The 17,318-nt window shown below is 39.6% G+C and overlaps 1 protein-coding gene and 1 long non-coding RNA gene across 3 annotated transcripts in view; one reads left to right on the top strand and one right to left on the bottom strand.

Moving 5' to 3' along the window:
• Nucleotides 1-17,318, top strand: part of PHC2 (polyhomeotic homolog 2) — a 112,751-nt gene that overhangs the window by 18,004 nt on the left and 77,429 nt on the right. The window lies entirely within an intron of this gene.
• Nucleotides 15,960-17,318, bottom strand: part of LOC131810394 (uncharacterized) — a 29,086-nt gene continuing 27,727 nt past the window's right edge. Inside the window, exon 3 of the long non-coding RNA XR_009345566.1 lies at nt 15,960-17,108. This is a non-coding gene — a long non-coding RNA (uncharacterized LOC131810394). The remainder of the gene's footprint in view (nt 17,109-17,318) is intronic.

Below are 17,318 nucleotides of genomic sequence, written 5' to 3'. Positions count from 1 at the left end.
AATAACCCTATGAATTTGGCTGTTAGGTGTTGTGTATTAGGTATTCAGTGAAAATGCTGAGATCCAGAGATACCACATGACTAGTTCAAGTTCATGATGCCATACTGCATTACCCTCAGTAGCACCATAATTCAGTTGTCAATAGACCATAAACACAACCTGGGGCCATTCATCTTGCAATTATGTACTCCGGGCCACAAGAGATATTGTAAGACAAGTTTGCATAGATAATCACAGTGTCTTCCATTAGCAAAAATAATTCCAAGGTCATAATTTACATACAGTGGATTAAAAACAATAAGTAGGCAGTGAGGACAGTACATTTTTATCTCTGCAAGCCCATTTAACTGAAAAAGACTGATATGCCCCCAATACCATACTGCCTGTTGTTTCTCAAAGACAGACACTATAGTCTGAAGTCACAGTTACTATTATTAGCAAAGTCTAACAGTATTTGCAACTTTGTCTTTTAAACTTACGATCTTCATAAAGAACCTTCACATTTGAGGTAGCTACAATGGAATGGTTTTTCTGTGGTTGCTTTCCAGCTGTGCCATTGCTGTACAATGTTCTACATTAAAATCATAATTTTATCTGCTTTGCTAGCAGTGTCCTTGATTTAGCTCATCACAATGAAGCTACCAGAAGTTCCTGCTATAATTTTTTTCTGCCTGTGCCCTGTCTAGTGTAGGTAGACTGGCTGTATTTTAGGACTGTGGTATTCAAGAGTAGGCTCAATAAATACTTGTTAATTTAGCAATGCTAGTTATCCTATTATTCTTGCTATTTCTGGTAAAACCTGGATTATAACTACTTAAAAAACCATATGTAGAATCCCTGACGATAACCCCAAGTTTCTTCCATAAAGATGTAAATGCCACTTGACTTTACTAATGCACCATCAGTACTCTTTCAAGTTTCGCTTTCTACCATTAGAGATAAGTTGTACTGAACTAGAGCATTTGCTAGTTATTTGGGTAGGCTCTAGGTAGGGTACATATATGTGGGTTGTGTTAGTGAGGTTTTATCCAGTGTGAAATGTGCTTGCCTGTTAAAAGATTAAATGTGTAACTTTAATCTTTTTACATATACAGTGAAGAGTCAGGATTCACATCTTGTTGTTTTCTTCCTCTTCGCCACAATTTCAGGTGAAGCTAGTGGTACTTCAATCGAAGAATAGAAATGATGTTAGTGTTTACATGTATGTGTACAGTAACACCTTGGTTAGTAACTGGTCTTAAAATAGTTAAGAGGAAGGATCTTTCTGTTATTGTATCTTGTGACTTTGATAAATTCACTTTAGTTCTAATGGTTTTTGGTAGATTCCTTAGGGTTTTCTATAAACGCAAGTATGTTGTCTGCAAATAAAGACAGGTTGACTTCTTCTTTTCTAATATTTAAGCCTCCCCCGCCCCCCGCCTTATCTAAAACCTCCAGTATAATATTGAATTGTCATTCCCAGTTTTGGAGGGGAAGCATTTAGTCTTTCACTGAATACTCATTATGTTAACTGTAGGCTTTTGTTTCATGTCATTTTTCATGCTGAGTAAGGCTTTTTTTTTTCTATTTCTGATTTGCTGAGAGTCACGATGATTGGGTATTGAATTTTGTCAATTGTTTTTTCCTCATCTATAGGGATGATCAAGTGATCTTCTTTATTCTGTTAATACAGTGATTTGCAATAACTGATTTTCAAATGTTAAATTTTTTTCTTAATATAACAAGGAAATAGAGATATTCCAATATGCTCTATATTTGTTAGATTTCTGGCAAAATCTTAAGGTAGTTTAAAATCTCTAGGCTTATTTCCTAGTCATCTCTCAACTTTAAAGCTATGTGTTAACGACATAATAACCAACAATAATACACCTTTTGGGGTAGAACAGCAATTACATCAAGTCTTCCTGATTTGTGATTTAAAGATACTGTCGTGAAATTTGAAGTAGTGCAAGTAGAATATAGTATTTACCCTGACTTTCTGACCATTTACTTCTCCCATAATTCACAGAAAAATAATCTTGATTCTTTTAAGATCTTCCTTTTTAAATAAATGAATATACTATGTAAAGAAACTAGTAGGTAATACATAATTGTTGAGAAGTAATTGACTGGATATTTAGAAGTTATTTTGGAGGGGCACTTGGGTGGCTCAGTCAGTTAAACATCTGCCTCCAGCTCAGGTCATGATCCTGGGTTCCTGGGATCAAGCCCCGCATTGGGCTCCCATTGGTCGGGCTCCCTTATCAGTGGGGAGTCTGCTTCTCCCTCTCCCCATGCTCCTCTGCTCCTGCTCTCTCTCTCTCTCTCTCTCTCAGTCACATTTACTAACTCTTTTTCAAATAAATAAAATCTTTCTTTAAAAAGTTATTTTGGAGTACTAGTCATAATAAGCAGACTTTCCAGGTGAAGAAAGTCTTGGTTCTTCATCTGGTGATAAAGAAAAGGAAGACTCCATAGTTGATGCCTTGATTTATCATGCTTGCTATTCACCCATAACCATAAATAATATAATGTTCATTCTCTTTACAGGAAGGCATTTTTATTGTTTGTTACTAGGTATTACTGAGCCCTTTTTATTATGGTGATTGCTATTTTTGTAAAGAAGGCATTTAAATATAGTAAGAGTGATTCATCCCGCCCTATCGCCACTTCCAGTTCTGCAAATGGAAACAGCACTGAAGGGGACATCAGCTGATTCAGTCTTCCATTGAGGTTCTATTTACAGAGCCCATGATTGCTAAAGGCTTAGTCTGCCCATTACCTCAACAGACCTTTTGTACAAATAAAATTGAATCAAGCAGATGAGTGAGTAAGTGTGTCTGGAACGCAGCCCTGCCATCTCGCTGCCCTTCTGCGCAGAGCTGCATTTCCCAGTCCTCTCTGCACACACACGGCCTGTGGGGTCAAACCCGATTAGGTGCTCTCAACATCTCTCTTAAAGGATTGGCCTTTTCAGCCTGGAGAAGCAGCATGACCTGTTCCATTCAGCCACTGCTCTCAGCCATTCTTTAGTTTCTTCTCTTATGTTCCCATGGAGGGAGGCTCTGGGCTTGTCTTGCACATGCTCCCTGAGCCAGTCATTCACAGAGACGGTCTGCTCTCTTAAGGGAAAGCAGTGAGCCAGTGAGGAGAGAGGTTGCACCAACCAGAGGGGAAGAATAAGGCATGTTAAAAATGACATCACTGCAGTAATCCCACGGGGTCTTGAATTGAGCTGGTATGTTTTTCCTGGAAATTCCAGTTCATTACAGCCATTCATTTTTTTCTGTAAAGGATTGGGGGCAGGTTCGATTCTCTCCATACTACAAAGACAATGAAGCAGCAGAGGCAATTAGGCCTTACTGACCAGCACTACACAGAACTACTAAATATACAACAGACCTTCCAGGGGAAATACATGAAGTTGTTATAATAATGGCATTCCTTTTGGGTATTCTCTCAAAATATTTTTATTTAGTTTGCATAAGAGAGATAATGTCATGTCATAAAGATAGTTTAAACAGGAGATTACTTGGTAGAAAACAATCATATTGTAAGTATATGACATTCTTTTTTTTTTTTTTTTAAGATATATTTATTTTAGAGAGAGAGAGAGTGAAAGAACATGGGGAGGGGCAGAGGGAGAGGGAAAGAAACTTTAGCAGATGCTGTACTGACGTTGGAGCCTGACCCAGGGCTCGATCTCAAGACCCCAAGATCATGGCCTGAGCGAAAACCAAGAGTCAGTCGCTCAAGCAGCTCTACCATCCAGGGGCCCCAGTATACCACATTCAGTTTCTAATTTATGTGGGTAAATTTCTGGCTATTAGCACTCAGTTCAGTTCAAGAAATACATATTATGAGTCACCTACTAAGTGCTGATAGATGAATGTCACTCTATCCTGGGTAGTCGAAAAGCTGTATATAAACCAAGCATGGGAAGAGGATGGAAGTAGGATAACATAGACCTCTTTGTTCACCAGGGACAGATTGATCGGACCTAGAAATAGCTGGTCTGAGGTAGCCTATTTATTTATAGGGAAAGGAACTCTAGTGTATTTTATAATTTTTTCTTATTATAAAAGTAATATGAAAAAAGTAATATGTTTTCATTATAGAATTCTCAGCAGGGGAAAAAAATAAGCAAAGCCAATGAAAAGCCACTGTTCTACCTCCCAAAAGTAATGCTGTTAACATTTTTAGATCCTTCTAGTTTTTATGTGTATATATATATATATATACATATACATATATATATATAAGATTTTATTTATTTGACAAAGAGACACACAGTGAGAGAGGGAACACAAGCAGGGGGAGTGGGAGAGGGAGAAGCAGGCTTCCTGCTGAGCAGGGAGCCTGATCCGGGGCTCGATCCCAGGACCCTGGGATCATGACCTGAGCTGAAGGCAGATGCTTAACAAATGAGCCACCCAGGCGCCCCCACATAAATATTTTTCTACCAAAAAAGATCTTGCTATATTTGTTCTTTCATAAATTACTTTTATCATCTTATTGTTAACATTTTTAGTTCCTTCTAGTTTTTAGGAGTGCATATATATTTTTTCCCAAAAAAGATCTTGCCATATATGTTCTTTCATAAATTACTTTTATCATCTTATTGTGAACATTTTTGTATCATTAGAGTATTCTATTATATGAAGATACAGTTATTGATCCCCTTTTGATGGGATTTTACGTTTTTTGTTTTCCCCTCTCAAAATAACCATCCAAGTAGCTAAATCTTTGTGAACACCCATGAATTATATTTAACACAAGTTCATAAACATGGAATTAATGGATCAAAGTTGTATAAAATACAGTGGCTTTGGTGCATATTTTTAAAATTTTCCCCAATTTATACCATGAATATATGAGGAAAGTCTGACTTCTAAGTTGGACATAACTAAACAGTATCAAACTCTGTATTTATCTACTTGTATATACTTATACTCTGATTAAAATCCTAAAGTTGATATAAAGTAGTGTTCATTCAAAAACAATACAGTAATTTTCATTGCTTAAGGTGTTCAGCTAATGCCCTACCACAAGTAGGTGGGAGATAAGGGAAGAGATGAATTCCTAAAAATCTAGTTCTCAGGTGTCTTCAAGTCCCAGGATGATAATAAAGAAGTCAGGAAGACTGGAATTTTATCATTTTTGTCCTAGGTCCTAGAGAAAGGGGACACTCATTAAAAACAAGAAGGATCTCAGGGCACCTGGGTGGCTCAGTTGGTTAAGCGCCCAACTCTTGATTTTGGCTCAGGTCATGATCTCGGGATCATGAGATTGAGCCCTGCACTGGGCTCCATGTTGGGCATGGAGCCTGCCTAAGATTTTCTCTCTCTCACTCTCCCTCTGTCCCTCACTCCTCTCCCCTTTCCCTCTCTCTAAAAGCAATAGCAACAACAACCAAGAAGGATCCCTATATCTTAGGGGTGTCTGACTGGCTCATTCAATAGAGCACGTGACTGTTGATTTTGGGGTTGTAAGTTTGAGCCCCACATTGGGTTTAGGAGATTACTTAAAAATAAAAATCTCAAAAACAAAACAAAACAAAAAAATCTCTAATCTTTAAGTACCTATTGTCTAGTCAGGAGAGAGAGAGAACATATGATATGTCTCTGTGAAGCAAACCTTATGCAAATAATAAATTCACATAATTCGAACTGTTCTTTTTGGTTAATGTTTTAAATATGGCATCCCTTTTGCTTATAAACAATCTGACAGAATGTGACCAACTTGATTCTCTCCCTCCCCTGTTTAAAAGTCATCTGTTGGCTTCCTATCGTGCTTAATCTTAGAACATTCATTGCTGGTAATGCTAGCCTCGATAATTAGGACCATTGAGGAGAGGTAGAAAAGTTGAGAGAAAATTCTTTTTATATTTCTTAAATGTATCAAAGAGCTAACAATATATTCAGATAATAATATAAAAGTTGATCTGTTTTCTATAGTAAAGCAAGAACCTAGAAGGCAAGGTAACCACTCAAAGCCTCTTTTTCTCTGAAGACATTTGCCAGTCTGGAAGAAATACTTTTTAAATAAAACTGAGTTTTTGGTAGCCTTATAGGGCAAGGGAGACAGAAATCAAAACCTAACATTTAACCTAAGTAAGAAATCAAATAAGCTCTCCCCTTCTTTAAGCTGGAACCCTAAAGAGTTATACCTTCAGAGTGAGAGTAACCTGGAAGTAAACCCACCTTGGAGCAGTTCAAATCTGTGTCACTTAGGTGGTCCACAGACATGCAAACTTTTAACTTAGCCCAGAATGTGTCTTGGGGTGCCTGGCAGAAACAAAGGAAAATCCTTTTTAATGGTGCTATTATCCTAGAATTCAAGTTAATTTTAAAAATATTTTTTTCAAATATAATGACCAGAAGTCAAAGATAATAAAAAATAACAAAATACCCTGAGAGATAGCCAACAGAAAAAACAGATAACACAAGGTCCCACAAAAGCTTCAGATATTGCAATTGTTAGACTACAAAACAGTTTTGTAGACTATATTTAGAGATTTTTTTAATAAGCTTAAAAATATCTGCAGGAACAAAAATCTATAAAAAGCATTATAACAGATTTGAAAAAGAACTAAACAGAACTCCTAAAACTGAAAAATACAATAACCCAAATTAAGAACTCAGTGAACATATTTATTAACAGATTATACACAGCTGAGGAGAGAACTGAAAGACAGGCCTGAGGAAATTATCCAGAAAGCAGCAGAGGAGATAAAATGATAGAACATATACAAACTAGGATATTTGAAGAGGTGATGACTAAGAGTGCCTCTGTTCCAAATTGCTTCTCCACACCTTCTGGGGCTTTCATTAAAAGCATGTAAGGCCTTCTTATTCTATCCTTCATGTCACTTGTCCTATTTTGAGATAGGATTTCTAGAGATAAAAGGTGTTACTTCAAAAGAATAAGAGTTTTGGGGATGCCTGGGTGGCTCAGTCGGTTAGGCGGCTGCCTTGGCTCAGGTCATGATTCCAGGGTCCTGGGATCAATTTCCAAGTCGGGCTCCTTGCTCAGCAGGGAGCCTTCTTCTCCCTCTGCATGCTATGCTTGCTGCTCCCCCTGCTTGTGCTCTCTCTCCCTCTCTCTCTGACAAATAAATAAATAAAATCTTTAAAAAAAAAAAAAAAAAGAAAGCTTGTCTTTGTCTTTTAAAAAAATAATAAAAGTTTTCATTTACCAGAAAGATATAAGAATTTAAAAACTATATGCACATGATAAAATGGCCTCAAAATATGTAAAGCAAAAAATGTACAGAACTCTGAGGACAGAGATAATTTTACAACCAAGGTATCTTGTTTACTCTCTGTTGTGGTATTTGCTATAACAAACAGGAAAAAAAACTAGTAGGAATATATAATATTTGAATAACAACAAATTTCACTGATGGACATACATTAAAGCTAACAACTACAGAATACATACTCTTTTCAAGCACACATGGAAAATTTATAAAAGTTGACCATGGGGGCGCCTGGGTGGCTCAGTGGATTAAAGCCTCTGTCTTCGGCTCAGGTCATGATCCCAGTGTCCTGGGATGGAGCCCCACATCAGGCTCTCTGCTCAGCAGGGAGCCTGCTTCCTCCTCTCTCTGCCTGCCTCTCTGCCTACTTGTAATCTCCGTCTGTCAAATAAATAAATAAAATCTTAAAAAAAAAAAAAAAGTTGACCATGTATCAGACCACAGAACTAGTCTCAACAAATTTTACAGGATTAATGTCACACAATATTGTGCTCTCTGACCACAGTGTAATTAAAATAATCAATAAGATAAAAGTGACTGGAAACACACCATCTGCCCCAAACATTTAGAAATCAAGCAGCATACTTCTATATAAACCATGGGTCAAAGAACAAATCATAGTAGACAACAAAAATATTAACTGAATGATAATGAAAAATACCATATATATATATAAGAACTCCTGGGGTGCAGATAAAGCTGACTTAGAAGGAATTTTATAGCTTTAAAATCATCCATCTCAAGAAGTTAGAGGAAAAACAACAAATTAAACTTGAAGAAAATAGAAGGAAATAAAAAAGACAAGAATAGAAATTAATGAAATGGAAAATATTCACAGAGAATCAGCAAAACCGAGTTGGCTTTTTATGAAAACTAATAAGATTATAAATCCTTTTTAAGATTGATCAAGAAAGGGATGCTTGGGTGGCCTCAGTTGGTTAAGCGGCTGCCTTAGGCTCAGGTCATTATCCCAGCGTTCAGGGATCAAGTCCTGCATCAGACTCCTTGCTCCACAGGGAGCCTGCTTCTCCCTCTGCCACTCTGTCTGCCTGTGCTCACTCTCTCTCTCTCTCTCTGACAAATAAATCTTTAAAAAAAAAAAAAAAAAAGACTAATCAAGAAAAAAGACACAAATAAGGGGCACCTGGATGGCTCAGTGGGTTAAGCCTCTGCCTTTGGCTCAGGTCATGATCTCAGGGACCTGGGATCAAGCCCCCCATTGGGCTCTCTTCTCAGTGGGGAGCCTGTTTCCCTCTCCCTCTCTGCCTGCCTCTCTGCCTACTTGTGATCTCTCTCTCTCTCTCTCTCTATCTCTGTCAAATAAATAAATAAATAATAAATAAAATCTTTTTAAAAAGCACAGATAAGCAAATCCAAGAATGAAAAAGGAGACATCTCTGTAGATACTACAGACATTAAAAAGAATACATTTATAAAAGAGTGAACTGCAACTTATTTTGCATGTACACAGCCCTGTTTTCTCTAATCCCTGCATTCTTCTTGTTTTATACCACTTACTCTCTTGTCTACTATGCAGTTATCAAACATGGCCAAGTTTGTTTCTATCTCGGGTACTTTACACTAACTAGTCACTCTTTCTGGGATGTAGTGTAATTTGTAGTTTGATCTTCACTTTAACTATAACATCCTCAAAAAGGCCATTCCTGACCACCAGTCTGAAGTAACCAGTAGTCATTCTCTGTCACATTTCCCATTTTTAATTCCCTAATTAGCACATATCATTACCTGATTTTTTAATTGTTTGCTTCCTGCCCCAAATATAAAACACATGAAAGAAGGAACCTTAACTACCTCATACTTTGTCCCAGAGTGCACACAGTAGGTGCTCAATAAATATTTGTTGATTGAGATACCATCTTCTGATTCATGGAAAGGTGGATGAGGGGAGATGAGGTAAAAATTAGAAACAAAATGAAAAAAAAAATCAAACTATTTAAGAGCCTATTGTTACAAAAATAGAAAGAGAAGGAAAGAGTCCAAAAGTGTGCACAATGGATTGAAAGGGGAGAAGAAAATATATAGTAGTACTGTCATATTTCAAAAACCTTTTTTTTAAACATTTTTAAAAGACTTTATTTATTTATTTGATGGAGAGACACACAGCAAGAGAGAGAACACAAGAAGGGAGTGGAAGAGAGCTTCCTACCAAGCAAGGAGCCCAGGACCCTGTGATCATGACCTGAGCCAAAGGCAGATGCTTAACAACTGAGTCACCCAGGTGTCCCTCAAAAAACTATTAATTAGAGGAAAGGAACTAACTTTATTGAGCCCCCTCTATGAAGGAAGCCTAATTTCCAGATGATGTTTTTTGAAAGGTTTCATTCCTACTTAGAGCTACAACGAAAATAATTTTCCTCATTTTCAACCCCTTCCAAGGAAGAAAAGAGAGCACGTTCTTTTATCTTATAGGAACATGAGGGCTGGGAATTGGGGGGCGATTTTCTTTAGTAGAGTAGTATTTGCCCAGGACTACTAGCAGTGCCATTCACTGAGATTACTAGAAAAACCCATTTTAGGGAAATCGTGAGTTTCATTTTTTTTTCTTTTTTTTAAAATTTTTTAATAAACATATAATGTATTATTAGCCCCAGGGGTACAGTACTGTGAATCACCCGGTTTACACACTTCACAGCACTCACCATAGCACATACCCTCCCCAATGTCCATAACCCCACCACCCTCTCCCTACCCACCTCCCCCCGGCAACCCTCAGTTTGTTTTGTGAGATTAAGAGTCTCATGGTTTGTCTCCCTCCCAGTCCCATCTTGTTTCATGTTTCTTTTCCTACCCCCTAAGCCCCCCACCCTCCACTTCCTCATATCAGGGAGATCACTTGATAGTTGTCTTTCTCCGATTGACTTATTTTGCTAAGCATAATACCCTCTCATTCCATCTACGTCATCACAAATGGCAAGATTTCATTTCTTTTGAGGGCTGCATAGTATTCCATTGTATATACATACTACATCTTCTTTATCCATTCATCTGTTGATGGACATCTAGGTTCTTTCCATAGTTTGGCTATTGTGGACATGGCTGTTATAAACATTCGGGTGCATGTGCCCCTTCGGATCACTACGTTTGTATCTTTAGGGTAAATACCCAGTAGTGCAATTGCTGGGTCATACAGTAGCTCTATTTTCAACATTTTGAGGAACCTCCATGCTGTTTTCCAGAGTGGTTGCACCAGCTTGCATTCCCACCAACAGTGTAGGAGGGTTCCCCTTTTTCCACATCCTCACCAGCATCGGTCATTTCCTGACTTGTTAATTTTAGCCATTCTGACTGGTGTGAGGTGGTATCTCATTGTGGTTTTGGTTTGTATTTCCCTGATGCCAAGTGATATGGAGCACTTTTTCATGTGTCTGTTGGCCATCTGGATGTCTTTGCAGAAATGTCTGTTCATGTCCTCTGCCCATTTCTTGATTGGGTTATTTGTTCTTTGGGTATTGAGTTTGATAAGCTCTTTATAGATTTTGGATACTAGCCCTTCATCTGATATGTCGTTTGTAAATATCTTCTCCCATTCTGTCAGTTGTCTTTTGGTTTTGTTAACTGTTTCCTTTGCTGTGCAAAAGCTTTTGATCTTTTTTTTTTTTAAAGATTTTATTTATTTATTTGACAGACAGAGATCACAAGTAGGCAGAGAGGCAGGCAGAGAGAGAGAAAGAGGGAAGCAGGCTTCCTGCGGAGCAGAGAGCCCGATGTGGGGCTTGATCCCAGGACCCTGAGATCATGACCCGAGCCGAAGGCAGCAGCCCAAACCACTGAGCCACCCAGGCGCCCCAAGCTTTTGATCTTAATGAAGTCCCAATAGTTCATTTTTGCCCTTGCTTCCCTTGCCTTTGGCGATGTTCCTAGGAAGAAGTTGCTGCGGCTGAGGTTGAAGAAGTTGCTGCCTGTGTTCTCCTCAAGGATTTTGATGGATTCCTTTCCCACATTGAGGTCCTTCATCCATTTGAGTCTATTTTCATGTGTGGTGTGAGGAAATGGTCCAATTTCATTTTTCTGCATGTGGCTGTCCAATTTCCCCAGCACCATTTGTTGAAGAGGCTGTCTTTTTTCCATTGGACATTCTTTCCTGCTTTGTCGAAGATTAGTTGACCATGGAGTTGAGGGTCTATTTCTGGGCTCTCTATTCTGTTTCATTGATCTATGTGTCTGTTTTTGTGCCAGCATGAGTTTCCTTTTTAACAGGTTAAGATTGAGAGACTTTTAAACATCAGCTAAAAGTGTTGACTAGATAATGGGATACCTCAACCTAGAACCCATAAGAGAGGTCTGAGCTGGAGATCTAAGTCTTTGATGTACAGGTGATAATTGAAGCCATTGGCATGGATGTGAATGTCTAGAGAGAGAGAGAGAGAGAGCAGTGTATGAAATAGCAAGAGTCTAGGGATGAACCTTGAGAAGCTCCAACATTTAATGGTTAGGTAGTGGGAGACAAGCCATTTTGAAAGCAATTGAGAAGGAATGGCTGGGAGACCATGGTTTCATGAAAGCCAAAGTGAGACACTTTTTCAAGGAAAGAGGATGGTCAGCAGTGTTGAATGCTACTGAAATGTCAAAGAAAATAAGGAATGAAAATGTTTTTTAGATTAGTAACAGTAGTCTTTGACCCCAGTGAAAGTAATTTCAGCAGAGTGGTAGTAGAATTTGAGTCAGTCTTAAGCATGCAATTACAATGCCTTTGCATATGTTAGACACTTGATATCCTTTCTTCATTTGTTTTGTGTAAAATGTTGAACTGTGTATAATGTATAATATATACATGTAGAATTTGAAGAATAATTATAAAGTGAACAACATTCACTGATCACCCAAGTTAATGAAACTTTGGAAGACACTTCCCTGGTTGCATCTACCTTCTTCCTCCATCCAGAGTTATTATTCTGCCAACCGTTGTAATAAGTATTCCCTTGCTTTTTCTCTGTGGTTTTACTATATATGAATGATTTCCTAAACAATGTATTGTTATTTTTACAATATATGTTTCAGTTTTGACTGCTTTTGAATTCTGTATAAAGGGAGTCCTGCTGTGTCCATTCTTCTGGGTCTCACTTCTATTGTTCAACATTATGCTTTTCAGATTTGTCTGTAGTAATACATGAAACTGTACATCATTCATTTTTACTATTACATACTAGTCTATTGAATTACTATACAAAAATTTATTCTTAAATGCTGCTTTTGATGGACATTTCCAGGGTTTTTTTTTTTTTAAAGATTTTACTTATTTATTTTAGAGAGATTTATTGAGAGAGATTACAAGCAGGCAGAGAGAGAGGAGGAAGCAGGCTCCCCGCCGGGCAGAGAGCCTGATGTGGAGCTCGATCTGAGGATTCAGAGTTCATGACCTGAGCCAAAGGCAGTGGCTTAACCCGCTGAGCCACCCAGGTGCCCCAACATTTCCAGTTTTTGCAGTAACAAACAACACTGCCATGAGCACCATCATACATGTCACCTTATGAACTTATGTAAGAGATTTTCTAGGATGGGTGCATACATAGAAGTAGAATTTCTGGGGCATGGAGTATGGAGTATTTGTGAAGTACAGACTGTTGTGGTTATATGAATTTATGCTCCTGCCTTCTCAGGAGAGTTACCATTGCTCCAGATCCTCCCTAGTGTTTGATGTTGGCAAACTCTAAAACTGCTTGATCTGATGAGTATGAAATTTTATCTCACTGTAGTTCTAATTTGCATTTCCGTGGATATTAAATAAGGAAGAAAAATTTTATATGTTTATGGGCCATGTACTATTTCACAAAAGAGAAAATCCAATTCAAGTCTATTGACCATTTTTTCTTTTGTATCTTTTTCTTATTGATTCATAGATTTTTTTAATATTTTAGATGAAATTCTTTTTTACTTATGTGTGTTGAAAACATTGTTTTCTGGGGAAGTCTTGAATTTCACTTTCTTTATGATGCCTTTTAATCAACAGAAGTTTTTTATTTTAATGTAGTCAAATTTTATCAGTCTTCTCTTATTTAAAAGTCTTTTCCTATTCTGAAGTCATAATGGCTTTCTCCCACATTTACTTCTAAAAGTCTTGTATTTTTGCCTTTTCCACCTAAATATTTAATTAAAATTGATTTGTGGGGGGCGCCTGGGTGGCTCAGTGGGTTAAGCCGCTGCCTTCGGCTCAGGTCATGATCTCAGGGTCCTGGGATCGAGTCCCGCATCGGGCTCTCTGCTCAGCAGGGAGCCTGCTTCCTCCTCTCTCTGCCTGCCTCTCTGCTTACTTGTAATTTCTCTCTGTCAAATAAATAAATAAAATCTTTAAAAAAAAAAAAATAAATAAAAAAATAAAATTGATTTGTGGGTTTGGTGGGAGGTAGGGAATCAATTTGGGGTTTGTTTGGGTTTTTTCCCATATAAATACCTGATTTTCCCAGGACTATTTCATGACATGTCCATCCCTTCTTGATTGACCTGATAGACCCATCTGTCATATAACAGCAGTTCACAAATGTGTGGATCTGTTTGGGGAATCTCTGTTTGCTTTCACTCAATGGTATGCTGGTAGATATTTCACAACCAGCTCTACTCTCACCTCTCCAAAACACGCAAAAAGACCTGATCTGTAGCATTGCCGATTTGTATGTTATAAATACTCCCACTGTGACCAGGTGCAAGCTACCAACGTGATGTCACAGAATGCGAAGTTGGTAAGAGATGCTAGCAATTGGTTCTCAAGAACAAGGTTTATCCCAGAGCTAATATCATATTTTTTAAGTTACTGTAGCTTGATACCTGATAGGGCAATTCTCCCAGCATTGTTCTTCCCTTCAAGCATGATGTGCCTATTCTTGGGGCACCAGCCCCTCTCCAGTCTGCTCTCCATGCAGCGACCAGAGTGAGACTTTAAAAACGTAGCTGAGACCCTGTCACTCCTTTGCCCCCAGCCCCTAATCGCTTCCCTGCTTACTTGGAGTAAAATCCAAAGGCCCTGCACTGGTCTACAGGGCCCTGTATCCGTGTTCCTCAACCCTGACACTGCTGACCTTCGGGCCAGGTAATTCTTTATGGAGGAGTAGCCTGTGTACAGCATATACTGAGCAGCACCCCAGGCTTCTACCCATGGGGTGCCGGTAGCACCCCAGCCTCCAGTCGTGAAAGCCAAAAATACCTACAGATGTTGCCCTATGTCCCATAGAGGGTAAAATCACCCTCACTGAGAACCACTGGCCCACATGTCTCAGTCTGTACTATACCACACTCCGCTCAGCTGAGACCCTCTCACCCCATCCTCAGCTGCACTGGGGCTTTCCTTTTTTTTTCTTTTTTTTAACTTTACTCTTCTTTGAACACATGAATCATCACCTCACCTTAGGGCCTTTGCACAAAGTAATTCTTCTCTGTGTTTGGGATGCCCTTCCTCCAGATAGCTACATGGCTCACTTTCTTCCTCATTTCTATCAGGTTTCTGCTCAAATGTCCCTTAAAAAGTCCTTCCCTATATAATAACAACCTTCCCTACCCCATCCAGGAATCCTGTCCCCTTGATCCTACTTTGCGTTACTCTGAGACATTTAACTCTGCTAGATACTCGTTTTCTGTCTCCCCCAGCTGGAATGTACACCCCACAAGGAAGTATCTGCAGTATCCCACTGCTATATCGACCCCTGGTACATGGTTGATGTTCAGTACTCTGTTGAATGAATGCATAGGGATTTGGGATGGGTGGGGCCGACATCCATGACAAGGCAGTAACTCACATGAAATAGCATGAATTCCTTCCTGAAATTTAACTATAAATGTATTGAAGGAAGTGGGCTGAAAAGTCAGTAGAAAATATAAATTTATATAGACATCTCAAACCAATGGGGCTGGGCATGATGAATTAGAGGAGAAGGGACATTAGACAGAGGGAAAACAGGAACCCAGCCACATTATGAGGAGGACCTGACCGAGGGGGAAGCCATCAGAATACAAAAGAACAGCGAGAGGTGAAACTGGACAGGTAGCTGCCAGATACGCAGAGTGCCCTACCCTAAATGGGGTTTCCTCCTGAAACACACCAGCTGCGCTGCCTTTCCTAAGGAAATTCACACCCAGCATGTGGGTCCAGACTTTCCCAACCTTCTGTTCACACCGCGATATAACGCCCGCACACGTTCTTCCTATGTTTCCACAGCTCGTTCTAACCCACACACAGCCCTTGGAAAACTCCTCCTCAAAAAAATTGAATTGTATCAATCACTTATAAACAAATCTGCAAAGGCTCCTCCTCTCACTTTTAAGACCAGATCTTACTTTGACTGCTTCTTTGCCAAATTCAATGACTGGTAGAGAGGCCTTGCTATGAAAATTTCAAAAAGAGTGAACTGAGTTACAACCCTAAGACATAAGCCACCCATTGGCCCTTATAAGACTGAGAAAACAGGAAAGTGGTTCCAAGGCTAAGCAGGCCCCTACACATCTCCAAAGGCAGCCATGTTTAAGGCCATTACAGCAAAGAAAGAGATTGGCCTGTTTGTATGACATCATCCAGGAAAACTTGGAGCCAATAACTGAGCCTTTCTGTATCCATTCACCTATAATCATATGGCTCCATGGAACTTTTCCAAATGGGGACAGTGGTAATGGTAGTGTGACTATGGTGTGGTCCCCCATGGCCCTTGTCAGCTCAGTGTCCAAAATAGGAATAATAGCAGTACCCTTTGTGAGTGCCTACTGTATGTGCCACACCTCCCAGGCCCCCCGCCTGTTCCCCACAGCTCCACCTCAAGGGCTGCCATCTCCCTTTTAGAGATGAGGAAACAGTGGCTCAGCGAGGTACAGCACACGGTCCTAGGTCACGTGGACAGTGGATGGCAGAGGTGTGTCCCATCCAGGTCTGGGTAACCCCAAAGTCACTGCCCTACACTGCTTGGCTCCAACTGTTCCCTTTGTACATCTGTGGCAGAACTAGTTCCTTATACCTATGTCTGTCATCCTTACAAGATCGTCAAAGCCCTTGAAGACAGAAACCACATCTTTTCCACCTACCTTCCCAGCAGCACTAAGTGAAGTGAACTGTACTGAGTGACTTGCCCCAGGAACACTCTGTGGTCACTATCTGGGTCAGGGGTTGTACTCTGCTGGAATTGATCCTAGGAGTCTGATGCCTCCCACCTTTGTATGCTTTCTAGCTCTGTAAAATACCAAATATTCCCTGGACCCGTTGGAATATGTATTGAGGGCACCAGGAATGGCCAAGCCCCAGTTCAGCAGGTGTCTGGATGCTGTGGGCCAATGCGGACAGACCTACACCACCAGCTTCTGAATGACCAGGACTTGTTCAGATGGAGAATGAGCACCCTTTCCCTGAGGTTTTCATTTTTCACTTCTCTTTTATGCTGAGAATATTGTGATGTCTCAGCCCAGATAATTTAAAAAATACAGACAATTTGGAAAATAAAGCACGAACAAGAAAATAAACATTAGCAGTGACCAGACCACCCAAGCAGCCATTATTATTAACATTTTGGTACATATCCTCCTATCTAGTTCTACATCCAGTAACACGTAATTCACAACAACGGGACGAGACTGTGTGTATTACATTCATAACAAGCTTTGTCCCCTTCATTTTGCCTGGTTAATACAAATCTAGTGAAAACCCCATTGGAGGCAAGTCCTCTCCTTCCTCTTGCCAAGACTTAGCGGGGCAGAGGTGGGTTTAAAGCGTAATTACACTTACTTAGTAGCATTTAATAGTGGGCAAATCACTTCACAAGCTAATGGGGATAAAAGGTAATCTTGCTCACAGCCCCGAGGCGAGATCAGAGTGCGTGTCTCCAGGCTGGCCTCAGAATCCGTGCACCGCTCTGTGTTCCAGCTCTCCCCGAGGCTGAACCTTGCAGGTTCCAGGAGGAGAGAGAGAGAGAAAGCAGGACAGTTGTAAGTGGGGTAGATGACGTAATGGCAGGGCCAGATGGGCTATTGTTTTTCATGGCTTTTCTATCTGAGGCATTCTTTTTTAAAATTATTATTAACTAACCAATTTCTGAATATGTTTTACATGCATAGGGAACAAAATGGTAAAGAAAAGAGTATCGAGTGGAAA

The sequence above is a fragment of the Mustela lutreola genome, chromosome 10 (assembly GCF_030435805.1).
Source record: "Mustela lutreola isolate mMusLut2 chromosome 10, mMusLut2.pri, whole genome shotgun sequence".
Classification (NCBI taxonomy): Eukaryota; Metazoa; Chordata; class Mammalia; order Carnivora; family Mustelidae; genus Mustela; species Mustela lutreola.
The sequence above is the reverse complement of the archived record's forward strand: the minus strand, read 5'-3'. Positions and strand labels throughout refer to the sequence as shown.